Source organism: Hyaena hyaena, unplaced genomic scaffold (genome assembly GCF_003009895.1).
Source record: "Hyaena hyaena isolate Hyena2069 unplaced genomic scaffold, ASM300989v1 scaffold_1448, whole genome shotgun sequence".
Taxonomy (NCBI): Eukaryota; Metazoa; Chordata; class Mammalia; order Carnivora; family Hyaenidae; genus Hyaena; species Hyaena hyaena.
This window is the reverse complement of record NW_024082079.1, coordinates 258,667-267,610: the sequence shown is the minus strand read 5'-3', so window position 1 is coordinate 267,610 and position 8,944 is coordinate 258,667. Positions and strand designations below refer to the sequence as shown.

Sequence of the window (8,944 nt, the reverse complement as noted above, 5' to 3'; positions counted from 1 at the left end):
GCTGTGGGAGGCCCCATTTGCTGGCGGTCACAGAACTTTGTGGTGATTGTTGCTTGCCTCCCCCACCTCCCTGGCTGCCATCGCCTCCTGGGCTGCAGCCTCCTCCTTTTCCTCCTTCTCCTGTCTGGCTGCTCCCTTTTGTGCTGCCGCCTCCTCCTGGACTGGGCTCTTGGTGTCTTGTCCCCTCCTGGAGATGTTCCTGTCACTATCGACTCTTTATTCATGCTCCTGCACAGGAGGAGGCACAGGCATCAAGATGTCCATCCGAGTGGTGGTCAGGGAAGCCGCTCTCACCAGGAGCTAGTACATAGCCTGAGGACTGCAGCTGACTACAGTGGCGATAAGGTTAGCTTTCACAAGTGCAGGCTGCAGAAAGACCTGCTAGAGCTGTTACTGCACCCCATGCAGGATATATGTACTGTGGGTCTTGTACTGCCCACCCTTACAAACAAGTGGATCCAGCTACTACCTGGAGAAATTTTACCCTGCGGTCTTCTCATCCTGTGCCTCACTCGCGATGTGTACTTTCCAGTGTGTATGTACAGAAAACACCTCTGTATGACCTTCATACTGATCAAAAGGTTTTCAAGAACTAGAGAAGATAGGAATGTTTGAATGCATGTCTCTGTAGACAGATGAGGATGAACATAGTATTGAAATGCATTTGTCTTATGCAGCTAAAGCCATGGGGAGCTATGAGGATGAGTTTACTATTATTCCTGTACTAGTCGGAGCATTGTATAAATCATAATAACAGGAGTTTGGAAAACTCTTCAGGAAATATCCAGTGGATCCTAGTAATCTCTTTGTGGTTTCTCCTAATTTCTGCCACTGGAGTCAAAGATTCTGTTACAGCTACTATGGTGAATCCCAGGAGAAGATTTATAGATCCATTAAACATCTAGATAAAATGGGCATGAGTATTATAGAACAGTTGACCCCATATTAGCAATCACTTGAAGAAATACCATAATTCTATATGTGGAAGACTTCACTCAAGTGTTATTAAATGCTATCACAGAGCTCCAGAAAAATGGAATGAATCTGAGCTATTCCTTTTTTGATTATGCCCAGTCAAGCCAGTATAGAAACTGCCAAGACACTTCAGTGAGTTTTGTAGCAAGAACACTCATGGTCTGAACCCTCAAGCTCTGAATCCCCAGTGAGGCCACCTGCACATATTCATTCTCTGTCTGGAGTCACAGCCTAGCCTTTACCAAGATACTGGTCCTGGTTTGGGGGATTCTAGAATCTCAAACTAATAGAATTTTCCTTCCTTAATTTAAACTCCTTAAAAAATGCTTTATAGTTTAGGGTAGTGGAAGCAAGCTGACATCAAAATATTTTGATCCAAAGAGATGATGGGGCGCCTGAATGGCTCATTTGGTTAAGTGTCCCACTCTTGATTTCAGCTCAGGTCATGATCTCAAGGTTTGTGAGACTGAGCCCCATGCTTACAAGTATAGAGCCTGCTTGAGATTCTCTCCCTCTCCCTTTGTCTCTTCCCCCCAAATATACACATATATACACTTAAAAACAAAACAGATGGCACTGTAAAAAAATGACAGTGTAAAGGCCCAATTGTGATAGCTTTTTGAAAATGACTTGTAAAGCATTTATCATACTCTCCCTCCTTTCCTTCCTTCCTTCCTTCCTTCCTTCCTTCCTTCCTTCCTTCCTTCCTTCCTTCCTTCCTTCCTTCCTTCCTTCCTCCCTTTGGAGAGCACAATCGGGGGAGGGATAGAAAGAGAGGAAGAGAGAGAAAATCCCAAGCAGGCTCCACACTGTTAGCACAGAGCTCAATGCAGGGCTCAAACTCACCAACCATAAGCTCAAGACCTAAACCGAAATTAAGAGTTGGATGCTTAACTGACAAAGCCACGCAGGTGCCCCCCACTTACCATATCCTAAATCTACACTCTTTGTACACTGATGTACATAATTCCACAAAGTTTTGCAATTCCATAGTTTTGCAAATTATACATAAAGTGTGGAAGGTTTTTAATAAAGAAATTGTATTTGTAAATGATCTGTATTAAAATATAATAAATTCCCAGTTATCTTCAATTACTACTGTGTTGTACAATAGATAACTTTTATTTGAGTAGCTAACATAAAGGGAGACACAACTCAAAAGAAAAGTTAAATCCAGGACTTTAAGTAAATCAGAGTGCCCTCCATGATTAGGGTGGCCTTCATCCAACTGGCTAAATTCCTGAAAAGAACAAGAATTACCTCCCCTGAGCAAGAGAGAATTCTGCTGACAGATGGCCTTCAGAATTTAACTGCAATATAGTCTCGTCCCTGAATATCCAGCTTATGGCCTTCAGACCTAAGTTGTATATTTTGGTCTTGCCATCCTCCATAATCATGAGACAGTTCCTTAAAGTATAATCTTTATTTATATCCTTATCCTATTCTGTTTCTCTAACAAATAGAGAAGAATCCTAACAAATAAAATGCATATATATAAATTAAGTTCACAAGGCCCTTCATTATTTTATATATCACTGTTCTTTCTAAATAATAATAATTTTTGATGGATCCACACTAGGAGTATTGGTTAAAAGGTAATTTTTGTAGCTTGCATTGAAAAACTCCAAGCAATCAAATATTAGACATCCTGGGACAAGGTTATAAACCTAAATTTTGATATTTAGAATTTGATTTCATATTTCTGACTTCCAAGTCTGTGGTCTATCTACATTATTGTAGTTTCTTTCAGCTTAACTCCAGTAGAGAAGTTGGATGTAAATTATTCTCTGTGAGAAAGAGGAAAAAAATCTGTGCTTTTAATCTTGGTGGCTATTTTAACTATTTTTAGAGATTTGCCTAAAGTCACTAGATTTTCTCATAATATATTTCCTTAAAATGAAATGTACTTTTCAGAAATGTTCAGTAATCTCTTTAATACTATACTATTTAGTACTTTAATGAGCACTTTTATCATGCAATTTTAATTCGTTTCATCTCTGGTAATGATCTTATTACCTATATCCATATTAATGAATTTCTTCCTTATAATATCTACTTTATGGACATTTAAATTTAAGGATATATAATTTAAATATGTCATTAATGCAGAACTTCTAAGTTTGTTCATAATAAATTAATTTATTCAGCTCTACTAGTTAACCTTTGAATTGGTTTTCAAAGATTTTCTACAGGAGTGGCTACATAATAATCAGTTTGGGATGAAAATGAATGTATTCTTTGGAATTCCAAAGTACTAGTTTATTATTTAGTTGAAGAGGTAATTCGTTTCTTCAGAGAATGGAAAGAGTGATCAGACTGTCAACACTGATTTTTACTAGTATATTCCAACCAGTCATCTATAGTAAGAGAGCTAAGTCAGAACTATTAATGTTCTGGGGCTCCTGGGTGGCTCAGTTGGTTGAGCACTGACTTTGGCTTAGATCTTAATCTCATGGTTCATGAGTTTGAGTCCTGAGTCAGGCCCTGTGCTAACAGCTCAGAGCCTGGAGCCTGCTGCAGATTCTGTCTCTCTCTCTCAAAAATAAACATTAAAAAATATACTTAAAAAAAGATCTGTTGATGTTCCTCCAAACTTTCTATCATTTAATATTTTCTACTTTATTAAATTGTATTTAAATGATAGGTATAAAATAAGGTAAATAATAAAGGACAAAGGAAAATGTATTGCTATTTTAATCATAAAATTATTACAGGATGGGGGCGCCTGGGTGGCTTAGTCGGTTGAGCGTCCGACTTTCGCTTAGGTCATGATCTTGCGGTTTGTCGGTTCCAGCCCCACGTTGGTCTCTGTGCTGACTGTCAGCTCAGAGCCTGGAGCCTGTTTCAGAGTCTGTGACTCCCTCTCTCTCTGACCCTCCCCTGCTCACGCTGTCTCTCTCTCTCTCTCTCCTAGAAATAAATAAAACATTTAAAAAAATTTTTTTAAATTATTACAGGATGTATGAGATTTTTAAATATTCAATTACTTTAACTGTATTGTATGAATATTTAGAACTTTGAACTTTATTTGTAATTGGTTTTGCCCTGGTATTATAATCATGGCTTACATCTCATGACTAAATAATGTGGATCTTTCCCTCAGTACTGACTCAAATATATTGGTTTGGTATAACACAAAGTTTTCGGAAATCATTGACATTTTTGCCACTTTTGGTCATAATGTTTCTTTCTGGACAGAGATATTAAAGTTTAAATATAATCTCTTCCTCATAGAAAAGTCAGGCTTGTACCAAATCATCAAGCTCCAGGAAGTAAATAAAACTTTTACCTAGAGTTCAGGCTGATTCTAGTATACCTTTTATCTAAAGAAGCCTTTTTGTGTACCTTTTATCTAAAGAAGCCTTTTTGTGTACCTCATGTTAAAGTTCTATTTTTTGTATGGTGAATCTCTTTACTTGAATCCCCACCCTTCTGTTAAAATCAGCCTAACCATACTGTTATGTCCCAGGTTGACTTAATTGACTTGATACTAGTGCAACTGATTTTAAATCTATTAAGTCCTGATAGCAACTGATTTTAAGTATATTAAGTCCTGATAGTAACTTGCTAGATTTTACTTGTGACAATTCATATTACCTTCTACCCCAGCTCTGTGGTGTTTGTACCATGATAAAGGGTCTCAGGCTAAATAAATTTACTCTCTGATTCAAGCTCTTGTGTTAATGTGATGTTTTAGAAGACACTTGTGATTTTGTGTGACACTTAGAATAGTGAGTATCTTGACCCTTTTTTCTATATCGAATTCAGTTAATAAGGACATAAAGATAGTATTGGTTTAATACATATTTGTAGGTATACTTTAAAAGGAGTCACTGAATTCAAACAAATCTAAAAACAAGTATTAGTGGAATGTTGATGAATAGTAGTGTTAATTATTCTCACTTCATTTCCTTTGCCTAAGTATGCTTCTGGTTGGGTCTCTTTTTTTTTTTTTTTTTTTTCTCACTTGCATGTTAATCCATCCTGAACTAATTCTATTGACCCCAAAAATAATAAAGCTGAACAATGCCATAATTAGGTATTACTAATGCTACCCCCAATTTGTAACTACTGTGTTATTATTCAGTGGTGACCACTAGAATCTTTAATCATTCATATAATGGTTAATTTTATGTGTCAACTTGACTGAATTCTCAGATAATTTGACTAGACGTTACTTCTGGGTATGTTTGTGAAGAAGGTTTCTGGATGCAATTAGCATTTGAATTGGTGAGTTGAGAGCAGATTGCTTTCCCCTGTGAATAGTAATCATTTAATCCACTGAAAAACTGAATAAAACAATCAGGGTAAGAAAGAATGTGCTTTCTCAGCCTGACTGCATGAGCTGGAAGTCAGTCCTCTCCTGCCTTCAGACTGGTTTTTCGTCATCAGCCTTCTGTTTCTCAGAACTATACTACCAGCTTTCTTGGGTCTCCTGGTTGCAGATATCTGGAGATATGTTTGTCTATCTATCTTCCTATGAGAGAGACAGGGTATATATAAAAGTATATGTATATTTTTCCTTTTGGCTTTGTGTCTTGGAGTACTCTGGAATTCTTGGAGTACTCTGCCTAATCTAATTCACTTAAGATATCTTTTCTTATCAATAAAAATTTCAATCAATGCACTAACTCTTAGTTCAACATAGTTAGTTGCTAACAGTCTATGGTCCTCTCCAACATGGTGAGCTGATGTTTGCCTAGGCCATTTAACTTTGCCATTTTTTTCTATATTTCTATATTTAAAAATATTTTCTATACATTCACTTTATAGCAGCTATAACTGCTATGTTACAGCACATATATGTGTAAATTGTTTTTTTAAAGTCTTTGTCTTTTAGATGTACACCTGCAAACATGTTTTTTGATTCCTCTGTCATACATTTTTATTTTAATGTAGACTAATAAAGGCAATACCATCAAATGGACACTTCATTATTTTGCCAACTGGGTATATAATATTTCAATGTTATTGACTTAATAATTTCCAAATATTTTTCTGGTGTCTGGGTCATATCAGTAAGAATAAAAAAATATATGAATTGTTCTGAATTACTTCAAACAGGACAGATATAAACCATAAACAAAAACATAGCAAATAAAGAAATGACAGAGTGTAGTGGAAGTTGATAAGTATCAAGGAAAAAATTATTAAAACATGTTAAGGAAGTTAAGGAGTATAGGTTTACCATTTTATATAGGGTAAAGAGGGGCGCCTAGGTGGCTCAGTCTGTTAAGCGACGACAGACTTCGGCTCAGTTCATGACCTCACAGTTCGTGGGCTCAAGCCCCGCATCAGACTCTGTGCTGACAGCTAGCTCAGAACCTGGAGCCTGTTTCAGATTCTGTGTCTCCCTCTCTCTCTGACCCTCCCCTGCTCGCATTATCTCTCTCTCTCTCTCTCTCAAATAAGTAAAAACATTAAAAAAATTTTAAATAGGGTAAAGAGAGTAGGCTTCAAGGTAAAGGTAATATTTGAACAAAGACTTGATGGTGTTGAAAAAATTGGTTTTGTAGAGCTGAAGGAAAAATTTCTAAGCAGAGTTTAATAGCCAGAACAAAACCCTAATGAGGAAGAATATCATGTGTGTTATAAGAACAAAAAAGTCTTATGCAAAGTAGGCCAGAGAAATGGTAGTAGGGAATAGGATGTCCTACTAATAATAAAGAGCTAATTTATTAATAACTGCACAGGACAGCAGGTGGTCACTGTGACTCTCCAAGGAAACTAGGATGTAAGGTCACCTTATTGCAGGCTATTGTAACAACTTCCTTTTACAATGAGGATAGAAGAATTGTTGCAGAGTTTTGAGAAGATGGGTTACATGATCTAACTTGAACTTTTTAAGTAGCTGCCACACCAAAAAAATGTTATTTGAATGAATGACAGATTACTCTGGCTGCTCTGTGGATAGTAAATTCTAAGGGAGGTGGTGGTGAGGTTATGAAAGCAGATCAGCTAGGATGTATTATCATATAACCAAGGTTAAGACTGTGCTTGAATATGGTTGTAGCTATGGAAATGGTGAAATATGGTTAATTTTTTTAATCTATTTTGAAGATAGAACCTCAAATATTTCTTGATAGATTGGATAAGACACAAGGGAGAAAGAGAAGAGCCATAAATATGTCTGATTTCTTAGGTCTGAGGAAACCATTGAATGGTATATGAGAGATTGTAGACCTAGTATGTTTGTGGAACAAGTATCAGAAGTTTCATTTAAAGTTTTATTAGCCAAGTGGAGGTGTTAGTAACTGTTTATAAAATGTCTGTCTGGTTAGATAGAGATATATACTGAATCTAAAATATAATTATAATTTGGAGTGGTATGCAATGATTTGTAAATCCATGAGACCAAAGGAGATTACTAAGACTGACTGTAAATAGAGAAGAGGATCAAGTATCAAGAGTTCTTCAAAAATTATTCATTCAATAATTATTTGTTATGCCAAAAAAAAGAATAAGAAAAAATACATATCTGTTAAGAGACCATATAGGTGGCCAGAAAATCCGTAGTGTGATGTCTTGCAAGATAAATGAAAACAACATCCATTTTTCCTGAGAGTATATGTCTCTTTTTTGACAAGATATTTTTCCTCATGTTACAAATTCTGTTTATTATATATAATTTATTTGTTTAAGTATTTATTTGTGAGACCAAATTTCCCTAGTCTAGTACTGCAATCATTCCTTTCATAATTATTCATTTATGAGGAGGGGTGAGGAGAGAGACAGAGAGGGAGAGAGAGAAAGAGAATGAGCATGCAAGCAGTGAAGGGACAGAAGGAGAGAGAGAATTTTAAGCAGGCTCCATGCCCAGGGCAGAGCCCGATGCAGGGCTTGATCTCATAACTGTAAGATCATGATCTGAGCTGAAATCAAGAGTTGGTGGCTTAACCAACTAAGCCACCCAGGTACCCCTTCATAACTATTCTTTATGTTGAGAAATATAGAACAGCATATAGGTAGAAGTGAGATGGACAACTATGAGAAAAAACCATAGATATCTAATAAATTGTTAGATCTCATATATAAATGGGAAATTGCAAGTCAAATGTGTAATTAGCTTCTAAAAATCTTACTGGAAGTAAATATTAAATTTGAATTCCAGTTAAGCAGTCTGACTTGAAGTTCAAACTTTCTTTCAAATCAAAACCATTTCCCCAAATATTGTCTACTAAAAATAATTAACTCCTTCCTCTCCTTCATCAAGAATCCCTGGCTAAATTTAGGAATTTTGCATTTCTCAGGTATATTTTGCAAACTATTGACTAGTTTCCACTTCTCCACATTGCCATCCCTCCCATTCCTTCATCTAAATTGTACCAGGGAAATGTATTTGTAATGTGGTTACAGACTTACTACCCTCCTATTTAAAATTTCCCTTTCCTATAGAATAAGTACAACTGTGTTTGTAGGGTGTAAAATATCCTTTGGTTGCAGCTAAATTTTCATCTCATTTTTCTATTCAGGAACCCATTTTTTATTGTGACATATTGTATTAGGTTTAGGCATAGAACATAATGATTTGAAAAATGTACATATTGCAAAATGATTACCACATGAAGTCTAACATCCATCACCACACATAATTGCATTTTTTTTCTTTTAATGAGAATTTTAAAAATATACTCCCTGAGCAACTTTCATATATACAATACAGTATTGTTTACTGTAGTCACCATGCTATACAGTACATCTTCAAGACTTAGTTATCTTATCACTGGAATTCTATGCCTTTTAACCTCCTTCACCCATTTTGTACATCCTTCATCCACCTGCCTTTGGCAACCAGGAATCTGTTCACTGTACCTATGAATTCAAGTTTATGTGGATTTTTAAAATTAGATTCCATAGATAAGTGAGATTATATAGTATTTTTCTTTCTCTCTGACTTATTTCATTTAGTATAATGTTCTCAAGTTTCATCCATCTTGTTTCAAATGACAGGATTTATTTTTTGGGTATC

The 8,944-nt window shown here is 35.9% G+C and overlaps 1 pseudogene; it reads left to right on the top strand.

The window, feature by feature from the left end:
- Positions 1 to 256: 256 nt before the first annotated feature.
- LOC120225611 lies at positions 257 to 1,140 on the top strand (annotated as a pseudogene).
- The last annotated feature ends 7,804 nt before the right edge of the window (positions 1,141 to 8,944 follow it).